Below are 17,130 nucleotides of genomic sequence, written 5' to 3'. Positions count from 1 at the left end.
TACTTTTTTCAATTTTACCCCCGTGGGATATATATTCTACCCACACACATTTGGAACTCTCCTGGGGTATCCTCACACATATTATTCCCTCATTTAGTGGATATTTTCACAAAAAAGTGAAATTTTCAAAAATCCAAAATATTGGCTGAAAACGACTAAATATCAAGGACTCATTGGGCGAATCGCTCTGGAACTGAAATCGGAACACTCACTGACATTTCCCCTATCTGAAAGTCTGATAAACGCCGGAAAAATGACTAAGTCCAAAAAAAAAATTTTTTAAACTTTTTTCAATTTTTCCCCCGTGGGATGTATATTCTACCCACACACATTTGGAACTCTCCTGGAGTACCCTCACACATATTATTCCCTCATTTAGTGGATATTTTCACAAAAAAGTGAAATTTTCAAAAATCCAGAAAATTGGCTGAAAGCGACTAAATATCAAGGACTCATTGGGCGAATCGCTCTGGAACTGAAATCGGAACGCTCACTGACATTTCCCCTATCTGAAAGTCTGATAAACGCTGGAAAAATGACTAAGTACAAAAAAAAAATGTTTTCAACTTTTTTCAATTTCACCCCCGTGGGATATATATTCTACCCACACACATTTGGTACTCTCCTGGGGTATCCTCACACATATTATTCCCTCATTTAGTGGATATTTTCACAAAAAAGTGAAATTTTCAAAAATCCAAAATATTGGCTGAAAACGACTAAATATCAAGGACTCATTGGGCGAATCGCTCTGGAACTGAAATCGGAACACTGACTGACATTTCCCGTATCTGAAAGTCTGATAAACGCCGGAAAAATGACTAAGTACAAAAAAAAAATGTTTTCAACTTTTTTCAATTTTACCCCCGTGGGATATAAATTCTACCCACACACATTTGGAACTCTCCTGGGGTATCCTCACACATATTATTCCCTCATTTCGTGGATATTTTCACAAAAAAGTGAAATTTTCAAAAATCCAAAATATTGGCTGAAAATGACTAAATATCAAGGACTCATTAGTCGAATCGCTCTGGAACTGAAATTGGAACACTCACTGACATTTCCCCTATCTGAAAGTCTGATAAACGCCGGAAAAATGACTAAGTCCAAAAAAAAAATTTTTTCAACTTTTTTCAATTTTACTCCCGTGGGATATATATTCTACCCACACACATTTGGAACTCTCCTGGGGTATCCTCACACATATTATTCCCTCATTTAATGGATATTTTCACAAAAAAGTGAAATTTTCAAAAATCCAAAATATTGGCTGAAAATGACTAAATATCAAGGACTCATTGGGCGAATCGCTCTGGAACTGAAATCGGAACGCTCACTGACATTTCCCCTATCTGAAAGTCTGATAAACGCCGGAAAAATGACTAAGTCCCCAAAAAAAAATTTTTCAACTTTTTTCAATTTTACTCCCGTGGGATATATATTCTACCCACACACATTTGGAACTCTCCTGGGGTATCCTCACACATATTATTCCCTCATTTAGTGGATATTTTCACAAAAAAGTGAAATTTTCAAAAATCCAAAATATTGGCTGAAAACGACTAAATATCAAGGACTCATTGGGCGAATCGCTCTGGAACTGAAATCGGAACACTCACTGACATCTCCCCTATCTGAAAGTCTGATAAACGTCGGAAAAATGACTAAGTACAAAAAAAAAAATGTTTTCAACTTTTTTCAATTTTACCCCCGTGGGACATATATTCTACCCACACACTTTTGGAACTCTCCTGGGGTATCCTCACACATATTATTCCCTCATTTAGTGGATATTTTCACAAAAAAGTGAAATTTTCAAAAATCCAAAATATTGGCTGAAAACGACTAAATATCAAGGACTCATTGGGCGAATCGCTCTGGAACTGAAATCGGAACACTCACTGACATTTCCCCTTTCTGAAAGTCTGATAAACGCCGGAAAAATGACTAAGTCCAAAAAAAAAATTTTTTAAACTTTTTTCAATTTTACCCCCGTGGGATATATATTCTACCCACACACATTTGGAACTCTCCTGGGGTACCCTCACACATATTATTCCCTCATTTAGTGGATATTTTCACAAAAACGTGAAATTTTCAAAAATCCAGAAAATTGGCTGAAAACGACTAAATATCAAGGACTCATTGGACGAATCGCTCTGGAACTGAAATCGGAACAATCAATGACATTTCCCCTATCTGAAAGTCTGATAAACGCCGGAAAAATGACTAAGTCCCCAAAAAAAAATTTTTTCAACTTTTTTCAATTTTACTCCTGTGGGATATATATTCTACCCACACACATTTGGAACTCTCCTGGGGTATCCTCACACATATTATTCCCTCATTTAGTGGATATTTTCACAAAAAAGTGAAATTTTCAAAAATCCAAAATATTGGCTGAAAACGACTAAATATCAAGGACTCATTGGGCGAATCGCTCTGGAACTGAAATCGGAACACTCACTGACATTTCCCTTATCTGAAAGTCTGATAAACGCCGGAAAAATGACTAAGTCCAAAAAAAAAATTTTTTCAACTTTTTTCAATTTTACCCCCGTGGGATATATATTCTACTCACACACATTTGGAACTCTCCTGGGGTATCCTCACACATATTATTCCCTCATTTAGTGGATATTTTCACAAAAAAGTGAAATTTTCAAAAATCCAAAATTTTGGCTGAAAACGACTAAATATCAAGGACTCATTGGGAGAATCGCTCTGGAACTGAAATCGGAACACTCACTGACATTTCCCCTATCTGAAAGTCTGATAAACGCCGGAAAAATGACTAAGTCCAAAAAAAAAATTTTTTCAATTTTTTCAATTTTACCCCCGTGGGATATATATTCTACCCACACACATTTGGTACTCTCCTGGGGTACCCTCACACATATTATTCCCTAATTTAGTGGATATTTTCACAAAAAAGTGAAATTTTAAAAAATCCAGAAAATTGGCTGAAAACGACTAAATATCAAGGACTCATTGGGGGAATCGCTCTGGAACTGAAATCGGAACGCTCACTGACATTTCCCCTATCTGAAAGTCTGATAAACGCCGGAAAAATGACTAAGTCCCCAAAAAAAAATTTTTAAACTTTTTTCAATTTTACCCCCATGGGATACATATTCTACCCACACACATTTGGAACTATCTTGGGGTATCCTCACACATATTATTCCCTCATTTAGTGGATATTTTCACAAAAAAGTGAAATTTTCAAAAATCCAAAATATTGGCTGAAAATGACTAAATATCAAGGACTCATTGGGCGAATCGCTCTGGAACTGAAATCGGAACACTCACTGACATCTCCCCATTCTGAAAGTCTGATAAACGCCGGAAAAATGACTAAGTCCAAAAAAAAAATTTTTTAAACTTTTTTCAATTTTACCCCCGTGGGATATATATTCTACCCACACACATTTGGAACTCTCCTGGGGTACCCTCACACATATTATTCCCTCATTTAGTGGATATTTTCACAAAAACGTGAAATTTTCAAAAATCCAGAAAATTGGCTGAAAACGACTAAATATCAAGGACTCATTGGGCGAATCGCTCTGGAACTGAAATCGGAACAATCAATGACATTTCCCCTATCTGAAAGTCTGATAAACGCCGGAAAAATGACTAAGTCCCCAAAAAAAAATTTTTTCAACTTTTTTCAATTTTACTCCTGTGGGATATATATTCTACCCACACACATTTGGAACTCTCCTGGGGTATCCTCACACATATTATTCCCTCATTTAGTGGATATTTTCACAAAAAAGTGAAATTTTCAAAAATCCAAAATATTGGCTGAAAACGACTAAATATCAAGGACTCATTGGGCGAATCGCTCTGGAACTGAAATCGGAACGCTCAGTGACATTTCCCCTATATGAAAATCTGATAAACGCTGGAAAAATGACTAAGTCCCCAAAAAAAAATTTTTCAACTTTTTTCAATTTTACCCCCGTGGGATATATATTCTACCCACACACATTTGGAACTCTCCTGGGGTATCCTCACACATATTATTCCCTCATTTAGTGGATATTTTCACAAAAAAGTGAAATTTTCAAAAATCCAAAATATTGGCTGAAAACGACTAAATATCAAGGACTCATTGGGCGAATCGCTCTGGAACTGAAATCGGAACACTCACTGACATTTCCCCTATCTGAAAGTCTGATAAACGCCGGAAAAATGACTAAGTCCAAAAAAAAAATTTTTTAAACTTTTTTCAATTTTTCCCCCGTGGGATATATATTCTACCCACACACATTTGGAACTCTCCTGGAGTACCCTCACACATATTATTCCCTCATTTAGTGGATATTTTCACAAAAAAGTGAAATTTTCAAAAATCCAAAATATTGGCTGAAAACGACTAAATATCAAGGACTCATTGGGCGAATCGCTCTGGAACTGAAATCGGAACACTCACTGACATTTCCCTTATCTGAAAGTCTGATAAACGCCGGAAAAATGACTAAGTCCAAAAAAAAAATTTTTTCAACTTTTTTCAATTTTACCCCCGTGGGATATATATTCTACTCACACACATTTGGAACTCTCCTGGGGTATCCTCACACATATTATTCCCTCATTTAGTGGATATTTTCACAAAAAAGTGAAATTTTCAAAAATCCAAAATTTTGGCTGAAAACGACTAAATATCAAGGACTCATTGGGAGAATCGCTCTGGAACTGAAATCGGAACACTCACTGACATTTCCCCTATCTGAAAGTCTGATAAACGCCGGAAAAATGACTAAGTCCAAAAAAAAAATTTTTTCAATTTTTTCAATTTTACCCCCGTGGGATATATATTCTACCCACACACATTTGGTACTCTCCTGGGGTACCCTCACACATATTATTCCCTAATTTAGTGGATATTTTCACAAAAAAGTGAAATTTTAAAAAATCCAGAAAATTGGCTGAAAACGACTAAATATCAAGGACTCATTGGGGGAATCGCTCTGGAACTGAAATCGGAACGCTCACTGACATTTCCCCTATCTGAAAGTCTGATAAACGCCGGAAAAATGACTAAGTCCCCAAAAAAAAATTTTTAAACTTTTTTCAATTTTACCCCCATGGGATACATATTCTACCCACACACATTTGGAACTATCTTGGGGTATCCTCACACATATTATTCCCTCATTTAGTGGATATTTTCACAAAAAAGTGAAATTTTCAAAAATCCAAAATATTGGCTGAAAACGACTAAATATCAAGGACTCATTGGGCGAATCGCTCAGGAACTGAAATCTAAACACTCACTGACACTTCCCCTATCTGAAAGTCTGATAAACGCCGGAAAAATGACTAAGTCCAAAAAAAAATTTTTTTCAACTTTTTTCAATTTTACCCCCGTGGGATATATATTCTACCCACACACATTTGGTACTCTCCTGGGGTACCCTCACACATATTATTCCCTCATTTAGTGGATATTTTCACAAAAACGTGAAATTTTCAAAAATCCAGAAAATTGGCTGAAAACGACTAAATATCAAGGACTCATTGGGCGAATCGCTCTGGAACTGAAATCGGAACGCTCACTGACATTTCCCCTATCTGAAAGTCTGATAAACGATGGAAAAATGACTAAGTACAAAAAAAAAATGTTTTCAACTTTTTTCAATTTCACCCCCGTGGGATATATATTCTACCCACACACATTTGGAACTCTCCTGGGGTATCCTCACACATATTATTCCCTCATTTAGTGGATATTTTCACAAAAAAGTGAAATTTTCAAAAATCCAAAATATTGGCTGAAAACGACTAAATATCAAGGACTGATTGGGCGAATCGCTCTGGAACTGAAATCGGAACACTCACTGACATTTCCCCTATCTGAAAGTCTGATACACGCCGGAAAAATGACTAAGTACAAAAAAAAAATGTTTTCAACTTTTTTCAATTTTACCCCCGTGGGATATATATTCTACCCACACACATTTGGAACTCTCCTGGGGTATCCTCACACATATTATTCCCTCATTTAGTGGATATTTTCACAAAAAAGTGAAATTTTCCAAAATATTGGCTGAAAACGACTAAATATCAAGGACTCATTGGTCGAATCGCTCTGGAACTGAAATCGGAACACTCACTGACATTTCCCCTATCTGAAAGTCTGATAAACGCCGGAAAAATGACTAAGTCCAAAAAAAAAATTTTTTCAACTTTTTTCAATTTTACTCCCGTGGGATATATATTCTACCCACACACATTTGGAACTCTCCTGGGGTATCCTCACACATATTATTCCCTCATTTAGTGGATATTTTCACAAAAAAGTGAAATTTTCAAAAATCCAAAATATTGGCTGAAAACGACTAAATATCAAGGACTCATTGGGCGAATCGCTCTGGAACTGAAATCGGAACACTCACTGACATTTCCCCTATCTGAAAGTCTGATATACGCCGGAAAAATGACTAAGTCAAAAAAAAAAATTTTTTAAACTTTTTTCAATTTTTCCCCCGTGGGATATATATTCTACCCACACACATTTGGAACTCTCCTGGGGTACCCTCACACATATTATTCCCTCATTTAGTGGATATTTTCACAAAAACGTGAAATTTTCAAAAATCCAGAAAATTGGCTGAAAACGACTAAATATCAAGGACTCATTGGGCGAATCGCTCTGGAACTGAAATCGGAACGCTCACTGACATTTCCCCTATCTGAAAGTCTGATAAACGCTGGAAAAATGACTAAGTACAAAAAAAAAATGTTTTCAACTTTTTTCAACTTCACCCCCGTGGGATATATATTCTAACCACACACATTTGGAACTCTCCTGGGGTATCCTCACACATATTATTCCCTCATTTAGTGGATATTTTCACAAAAAAGTGAAATTTTCAAAAATCCAAAATATTGGCTGAAAACGACTAAATATCAAGGACTCATTGGGCGAATCGCTCTGGAACTGAAATCGGAACACTGACTGACATTTCCCGTATCTGAAAGTCTGATAAACGCCGGAAAAATGACTAAGTACAAAAAAAAAATGTTTTCAACTTTTTTCAATTTTACCCCCGTGGGATATAAATTCTACCCACACACATTTGGAACTCTCCTGGGTTATCCTCACACATATTATTCCCTCATTTAGTGGATATTTTCACAAAAAAGTGAAATTTTCAAAAATCCAAAATATTGGCTGAAAATGACTAAATATCAAGGACTCATTAGGCGAATCGCTCTGGAACTGAAATTGGAACACTCACTGACATTTCCCCTATCTGAAAGTCTGATAAACGATGGAAAAATGACTAAGTACAAAAAAAAAATGTTTTCAACTTTTTTCAATTTCACCCCCGTGGGATATATATTCTACCCACACACATTTGGAACTCTCCTGGGGTATCCTCACACATATTATTCCCTCATTTAGTGGATATTTTCACAAAAAAGTGAAATTTTCAAAAATCCAAAATATTGGCTGAAAATGACTAAATATCAAGGACTCATTAGGCGAATCGCTCTGGAACTGAAATTGGAACACTCACTGACATTTCCCCTATATGAAAGTCTGATAAACGCTGGAAAAATGACTAAGTCCCCAAAAAAAAATTTTTCTACTTTTTTCAATTTTACCCCCGTGGGATATATATTCTACCCACACACATTTGGAACTCTCCTGGGGTATCCTCACACATATTATTCCCTCATTTAGTGGATATTTTCACAAAAAAGTGAAATTTTCAAAAATCCAAAATATTGGCTGAAAATGACTAAATATCAAGGACTCATTGGGCGAATCGCTCTGGAACTGAAATCGGAACACTCACTGACATCTCCCCTATCTGAAAGTCTGATAAACACCGGAAAAATGACTAAGTACAAAAAAAAAAATGTTTTCAACTTTTTTCAATTTTACCCCCGTGGGATATATATTCTACCCACACACATTTGGAGCTCTCCTGGGGTATCCTCACACATATTATTCCCTCATTTAGTGGATATTTTCACAAAAAAGTGAAATTTTCAAAAATCCAAAATATTGGCTGAAAACGACTAAATATCAAGGACTCATTGGGCGAATCGCTCTGGAACTGAAATCGGAACACTCACTGACATTTCCCCTTTCTGAAAGTCTGATAAACGCCGGAAAAATGACTAAGTCCAAAAAAAAAAATTTTTAAACTTTTTTCAATTTTACCCCCGTGGGATATATATTCTACCCACACACATTTGTAACTCTCCTGGGGTACCCTCACACATATTATTCCCTCATTTAGTGGATATTTTCACAAAAACGTGAAATTTTCAAAAATCCAGAAAATTGGCTGAAAACGACTAAATATCAAGGACTCATTGGGCGAATCGCTCTGGAACTGAAATCGGAACGCTCACTGACATTTCCCCTATCTGAAAGTCTGATAAACGCTGGAAAAATGACTAAGTACAAAAAAAAAATGTTTTCAACTTTTTTCAACTTCACCCCCGTGGGATATATATTCTACCCACACACATTTGGAACTCTCCTGGGGTATCCTCACACATATTATTCCCTCATTTAGTGGATATTTTCACAAAAAAGTGAAATTTTCAAAAATCCAAAATATTGGCTGAAAACGACTAAATATCAAGGACTCATTGGGCGAATCGCTCTGGAACTGAAATCGGAACACTCACTGACATTTCCCGTATCTGAAAGTCTGATAAACGCCGGAAAAATGACTAAGTACAAAAAAAAAATGTTTTCAACTTTTTTCAATTTTACCCCCGTGGGATATAAATTCTACCCACACACATTTGGAACTCTCCTGGGGTATCCTCACACATATTATTCCCTCATTTAGTGGATATTTTCACAAAAAAGTGAAATTTTCAAAAATCCAAAATATTGGCTGAAAATGACTAAATATCAAGGACTCATTAGGCGAATCGCTCTGGAACTGAAATTGGAACACTCACTGACATTTCCCATATCTGAAAGTGTGATAAACGCCGGAAAAATGACTAAGTCCAAAAAAAAATTTTTTCAACTTTTTTCAATTTTACTCCCGTGGGATATATATTCTACCCACACACATTTGGAACTCTCCTGGGGTATCCTCACACATATTATTCCCTCATTTAATGAATATTTTCACAAAAAAGTGAAATTTTCAAAAATCCAAAATATTGGCTGAAAACGACTAAATATCAAGGACTCATTGGGCGAATCGCTCTGGAACTGAAATCGGAACGCTCACTGACATTTCCCCTATCTGAAAGTCTGATAAACGCCGGAAAAATGACTAAGTCCCCAAAAAAAAATTTTTCAACTTTTTTCAATTTTACTCCCGTGGGATATATATTCTACCCACACACATTTGGAACTCTCCTGGGGTATCCTCACACATATTATTCCCTCATTTAGTGGATATTTTCACAAAAAAGTGAAATTTTCAAAAATCCAAAATATTGGCTGAAAACGACTAAATATCAAGGACTCATTGGGCGAATCGCTCTGGAACTGAAATCGGAACACTCACTGACATCTCCCCTATCTGAAAGTCTGATAAACGCCGGAAAAATGACTAAGTCCAAAAAAAAAATTTTTTAAACTTTTTTCAATTTTACCCCCGTGGGATATATATTCTACCCACACACATTTGGAACTCTCCTGGGGTACCCTCACACATATTATTCCCTCATTTAGTGGATATTTTCACAAAAACGTGAAATTTTCAAAAATCCAGAAAATTGGCTGAAAACGACTAAATATCAAGGACTCATTGGGCGAATCGCTCTGGAACTGAAATCGGAACACTCACTGACATTTCCCTTATCTGAAAGTCTGATAAACGCCGGAAAAATGACTAAGTCAAAAAAAAAAATGTTTTCAACTTTTTTCAATTTTACCCCCGTGGGATATATATTCTACCGACACACATTTGGAATTCTCCTGGAGTACCCTCACACATATTATTCCCTCATTTAGTGGATATTTTCACAAAAAAGTGAAATTTTCAAAAATACAGAAAATTGGCTGAAAACGACTAAATATCAAGAACTCATTGGGCGAATCGCTCTGGAACTGAAATCGGAACGCTCACTGACATTTCCCCTATCTGAAAGTCTGATAAACGCTGGAAAAATGACTAAGTACAAAAAAAAAATGTTTTCAACTTTTTTCAACTTCACCCCCGTGGGATATATATTCTACCCACACACATTTGGAACTCTCCTGGGGTATCCTCACACATATTATTCCCTCATTTAGTGGATATTTTCACAAAAAAGTGAAATTTTCAAAAATCCAAAATATTGGCTGAAAACGACTAAATATCAAGGACTCATTGGGCGAATCGCTCTGGAACTGAAATCGGAACACTCACTGACATTTCCCGTATCTGAAAGTCTGATAAACGCCGGAAAAATGACTAAGTACAAAAAAAAAATGTTTTCAACTTTTTTCAATTTTACCCCCGTGGGATATAAATTCTACCCACACACATTTGAAACTCTCCTGGGGTATCCTCACACATATTATTCCCTCATTTAGTGGATATTTTCACAAAAAAGTGAAATTTTCAAAAATCCAAAATATTGGCTGAAAATGACTAAATATCAAGGACTCATTAGGCGAATCGCTCTGGAACTGAAATTGGAACACTCACTGACATTTCCCATATCTGAAAGTGTGATAAACGCCGGAAAAATGACTAAGTCCAAAAAAAAAATTTTTTCAACTTTTTTCAATTTTACTCCCGTGGGATATATATTCTACCCACACACATTTGGAACTCTCCTGGGGTATCCTCACACATATTATTCCCTCATTTAATGAATATTTTCACAAAAAAGTGAAATTTTCAAAAATCCAAAATATTGGCTGAAAACGACTAAATATCAAGGACTCATTGGGCGAATCGCTCTGGAACTGAAATCGGAACGCTCACTGACATTTCCCCTATCTGAAAGTCTGATAAACGCTGGAAAAATGACTAAGTACAAAAAAAAAATGTTTTCAACTTTTTTCAACTTCACCCCCGTGGGATATATATTCTACCCACACACATTTGGAACTCTCCTGGGGTATCCTCACACATATTATTCCCTCATTTAGTGGATATTTTCACAAAAAAGTGAAATTTTCAAAAATCCAAAATATTGGCTGAAAACGACTAAATATCAAGGACTCATTGGGCGAATCGCTCTGGAACTGAAATCGGAACACTCACTGACATTTCCCGTATCTGAAAGTCTGATAAACGCCGGAAAAATGACTAAGTACAAAAAAAAAATGTTTTCAACTTTTTTCAATTTTACCCCCGTGGGATATAAATTCTACCCACACACATTTGAAACTCTCCTGGGGTATCCTCACACATATTATTCCCTCATTTAGTGGATATTTTCACAAAAAAGTGAAATTTTCAAAAATCCAAAATATTGGCTGAAAATGACTAAATATCAAGGACTCATTAGGCGAATCGCTCTGGAACTGAAATTGGAACACTCACTGACATTTCCCATATCTGAAAGTGTGATAAACGCCGGAAAAATGACTAAGTCCAAAAAAAAAATTTTTTCAACTTTTTTCAATTTTACTCCCGTGGGATATATATTCTACCCACACACATTTGGAACTCTCCTGGGGTATCCTCACACATATTATTCCCTCATTTAATGAATATTTTCACAAAAAAGTGAAATTTTCAAAAATCCAAAATATTGGCTGAAAACGACTAAATATCAAGGACTCATTGGGCGAATCTCTCTGGAACTGAAATCGGAACGCTCACTGACATTTCCCCTATCTGAAAGTCTGATAAACGCCGGAAAAATGACTAAGTCCAAAAAAAAAATTTTTCAACTTTTTTCAATTTTACTCCCGTGGGATATATATTCTACCCACACACATTTGGAACTCTCCTGGGGTATCCTCACACATATTATTCCCTCATTTAGTGGATATTTTCACAAAAAAGTGAAATTTTCAAAAATCCAAAATATTGGCTGAAAACGACTAAATATCAAGGACTCATTGGGCGAATCGCTCTGGAACTGAAATCGGAACACTCACTGACATTTCCCCTATCTGAAAGTCTGATAAGCGCCGGAAAAATGACTAAGTACAAAAAAAAAATGTTTTCAACTTTTTTCAATTTCACCCCCGTGGGATATATATTCTACCCACACACATTTGGAACTCTCCTGGGGTATCCTCACACATATTATTCCCTCATTTAGTGGATATTTTCACAAAAAAGTGAAATTTTCAAAAATCCAAAATATTGGCTGAAAACGACTAAATATCAAGGACTGATTGGGCGAATCGCTCTGGAACTGAAATCGGAACACTCACTGACATTTCCCCTATCTGAAAGTCTGATAAACGCCGGAAAAATGACTAAGTACAAAAAAAAAATGTTTTCAACTTTTTTCAATTTTACCCCCGTGGGATATATATTCTACCCACACACATTTGGAACTCTCCTGGGGTATCCTCACACATATTATTCCCTCATTTAGTGGATATTTTCACAAAAAAAGTGAAATTTTCAAAACTCCAAAATATTGGCTGAAAACGACTAAATATCAAGGACTCATTGGGCGAATCGCTCTGGAACTGAAATTGGAACACTCACTGACATTTCCCCTATCTGAAAGTCTGATAAACGCCGGAAAAATGACTAAGTACAAAAAAAAATTTTTTTCAACTTTTTTCAATTTTACCCCCGTGGGATATATATTCTACCCACACACATTTGGAACTCTTCTGGGGTACCCTCACACATATTATTCCATCATTTAGTGGATATTTTCACAAAAACGTGAAATTTTCAAAAATCCAGAAAATTGGCTGAAAACGACTAAATTATCAAGGACTCATTGGGCGAATCGCTCTGGAACTGAAATCGGAGCGCTCACTGACATTTCCCCTCTCTGAAAGTCTGATAAACGCCGGAAAAATAACTAAGTACAAAAAAAAAATGTTTTCAACTTTTTTCAATTTTACCCCCGTGGGATATATATTCTACCCACACACATTTGGAACTCTTCTGGGTTACCCTCACACATATTATTCCATCATTTAGTGGATATTTTCACAAAAAAGTGAAATTTTCAAAAATCCAAAATATTGGCTGAAAACGACTAAATATCAAGGACTCATTGGGCGAATCGCTCTGGAACTGAAATCGGAACACTCGCTGACATTTCTCCTATCTGAAACTCTGATAAACGCCGGAAAAATGACTAAGTCCAAAAAAAAATTTTTTTCAACTTTTTTCAATTTTACCCCCGTGGGATATATATTCTACCCACACACATTTGGTACTCTCCTGGGGAACCCTCACACATATTATTCCCTAATTTAGTGGATATTTTCACAAAAAAGTGAAATTTTCAAAAATCCAGAAAATTGGCTGAAAACGACTCAATATCAAGGACTCATTGGGCGAATCGCTCTGGAACTGAAATCCGAACGCTCACTGACATTTCCCCTATCTGAAAGTCTGATAAACGCCGGAAAAATGACTAACTACAAAAAAAAAATGTTTTCAACTTTTTTCAATTTTACCCCCGTGGGATTTATATTCTACCCACATAAATTTGGAACTCTCCTGGGGTATCCTCACACATATTATTCCCTCATTTAGTGGATATTTTCACAAAAAAGTGAAATTTTCAAAAATCCAAAATATTGGCTAAAAACGACTAAATATCAAGGACTCATTGGGCGAATCGCTCTGGAACTGAAATCGGAACACTCACTGACATTTCCCCTATCTGAAACTCTGATAAACGCCGGAAAAATGACTAAGTACAAAAAAAAAATGTTTTCAACTTTTTTCAATTTTACCCCCGTGGGATATATATTCTACCCACACTCATTTGGAACTCTCCTGGGGTATCCTCACACATATTATTCCCTCATTTAGTGGATATTTTCACAAAAAAGTGAAATTTTCAAAAATCCAAAATATTGGCTGAAAACGACTAAATATCAAGGACTCATTGGGCGAATCGCTCTGGAACTGAAATCGGAACACTCACTGACATTTCCCCTATCTGAAAGTCTGATAAACGCCGGAAAAATGACTAAGTACAAAAAAAAAAAAATTTCCAACTTTTTTCAATTTTACTCCCGTGGGATATATATTCTACCCACACACATTTGGAACTCTCCTGGGGTATCCTCACACATATTATTCCCTCATTTAGTGGATATTTTCAGAAAAAAGTGAAATTTTCAAAAATCCAAAATATTGGCTGAAAACGACTAAATATCAAGGACTCATTGGGCGAATCGCTCTGGAACTGAAATCGGAACACTCACTGACATTTCCCCTATCTGAAAGTCTGATAAACGGCGGAAAAATGACTAAGTCCAAAAAAAAATTTTTTTTTACTTTTCTCAATTTTACCCCCGTGGGATATATATTCTACCCACACACATTTGGAACTCTTCTGGGGTACCCTCACACATATTATTCCCTCATTTAGTGGATATTTTCACAAAAACGTGAAATTTTCAAAAATCCAAAATATTGGCTGAAAACGACTAAATATCAAGGACTCATTGGGCGAATCGCTGTGGAACTGAAATCGGAACACTCGCTGACATTTCCCCTATCTGAAAGTCTGATAAACGCCGGAAAAATGACTAAGTCCAAAAAAAAATTTTTTTCAACTTTTTTCAATTTTACCCCCGTGGGATATATATTCTACCCACACACATTTGGTACTCTCCTGGGGTACCCTCACACATATTATTCCCTAATTTAGTGGATATTTTCACAAAAAATTGAAATTTTCAAAAATCCAGAAAATTGGCTGAAAACGACTCAATATCAAGGACTCATTGCGCGAATCGCTCTGGAACTGAAATCGGAACACTCACTGACATTTCCCATATCTGAAAGTCTGATAAACGCCGGAAAAATGACTAAGTCCAAAAAAAAAATTTTTTAAACTTTTTTCAATTTTACCCCCGTGGGATATATATTCTACCCACACACATTTGGAACTCTCCTGGGGTACCCTCACACATATTATTCCCTCATTTAGTGGATATTTTCACAAAAACGTGAAATTTTCAAAAATCCAGAAAATTGGCTGAAAACGACTCAATATCAAGGACTCATTGCGCGAATCGCTCTGGAACTGAAATCCGAACGCTCACTGACATTTCCCCTATCTGAAAGTCTGATAAACGCCGGAAAAATGACTAAGTACAAAAAAAAAATGTTTTCAACTTTTTTCAATTTTACCCCCGTGGGATTTATATTCTACCCAAACAAATTTGGAACTCTCCTGGGGTATCCTCACAAATATTATTCCCTCATTTAGTGGATATTTTCACAAAAAAGTGAAATTTTCAAAAATCCAAAATATTGGCTGAAAACAACTAAATATCAAGGACTCATTGGGCGAATCGCTCTGGAACTGAAATCGGAACACTCACTGACATTCCCCTATCTGAAAGTCTGATAAACGCCGGAAAAATGACTATGTACAAAAAAAAAAAAATTTACAACTTTTTTCAATTTTACTCCCGTGGGATATATATTCTACCCACACACGTTTGGAACTCTCCTGGGGTATCCTCACACATATTATTCCCTCATTTAGTGGATATTTTCACAAAAAAGTGAAATTTTCAAAAATCCAAAATATTGGCTGAAAACGACTAAATATCAAGGACTCATTGGGTGAATCGCTCTGGAACTGAAATCGGGACACTCACTGACATTTCCCCTATCTGAAATTCTGATAAACGGCGGAAAAATGACTAAGTCCAAAAAAAAATTTTTTTTTACTTTTTCAATTTTACCCCCGTGGGATATATATTCTACCCACACACATTTGGAACTCTCCTGGGGTACCCTCACACATATTATTCCCTCATTTAGTGGATATTTTCACAAAAACGTGAAATTTTCAAAAATCCAGAAAATTGGCTGAAAACGACTAAATATCAAGGACTCATTGGGCGAATCGCTCTGGAACTGAAATCGGAACGCTCACTGACATTTCCCCTACCTGAAAGTCTGATAAACGCCGGAAAAATAACTAAGTACAAAAAAAAATGTTTTCAACTTTTTTCAATTTTACCCCAGTGGGATATATATTCTACCCACACACATTTGGAACTCTCCTGGGGTATCCTCACACATATTATTCCCTCATTTAGTGGATATTTTCACAAAAAAGTGAAATTTTCAAAAATCCAAAATATTGGCTGAAAACGACTAAATATCAAGGACTTATTGGGCGAATCGCTCTGGAACTGAAATCGGAACACTCGCTGACATTTCCCCTATCTGAAAGTCTGATAAACGCCGGAAAAATGACTAAGTACAAAAAAAAAATGTTTTCAACTTTTTTCAATTTTACCCCCGTGGGATATATATTCTACCCACACACATTTGGAACTCTCCTGGGGTATCCTCACACATATTATTCCCTAATTTAGTGGATATTTTCACAAAAACGTGAAATTTTCAAAAATCCAGAAAATTGGCTGAAAACGACTCAATATCAAGGACTCATTGCGCGAATCGCTCTGGAACTGAAATCCGAACGCTCACTGACATTTCCTCTATCTGAAAGTCTGATAAACGCCGGAAAAATGACTAAGTACAAAAAAAAAATTTTTTAAACTTTTTTCAATTTTACCCCCGTGGGATATATATTCTACCCACACACATTTGGAACTCTCCTGGGGTATCCTCACACATATTATTCCCTCATTTAGTGGATATTTTCACAAAAAAGTGAAATTTTCAAAAATCCAAAATATTGGCTGAAAACGACTAAATATCAAGGACTTATTGGGCGAATCGCTCTGGAACTGAAATCGGAACACTCGCTGACATTTCCCCTATCTGAAAGTCTGATAAACACCGGAAAAATGACTAAGTACAAAAAAAAAATGTTTTCAACTTTTTTCAATTTTACCCCCGTGGGATATATATTCTACCCACACACATTTGGAACTCTCCTGGGGTATCCTCCACATATTATTCCCTCATTTAGTGGATATTTTCACCAAAAAGTGAAATTTTCAAAAATCCAAAATATTGTCTGAAAACGACTAAATATCAAGGAATCATTGGGCGAATCGCTCTGGAACTGAAATCGGAACACTCGCTGACA

The sequence above is a fragment of the Phyllobates terribilis genome, unplaced genomic scaffold, assembly GCF_046119375.1.
Source record: "Phyllobates terribilis strain yellow unplaced genomic scaffold, ASM4611937v1 Scaffold_106__1_contigs__length_5700502, whole genome shotgun sequence".
NCBI lineage: Eukaryota > Metazoa > Chordata > Amphibia > Anura > Dendrobatidae > Phyllobates > Phyllobates terribilis.
This window is presented reverse-complemented; position numbering follows the sequence as displayed.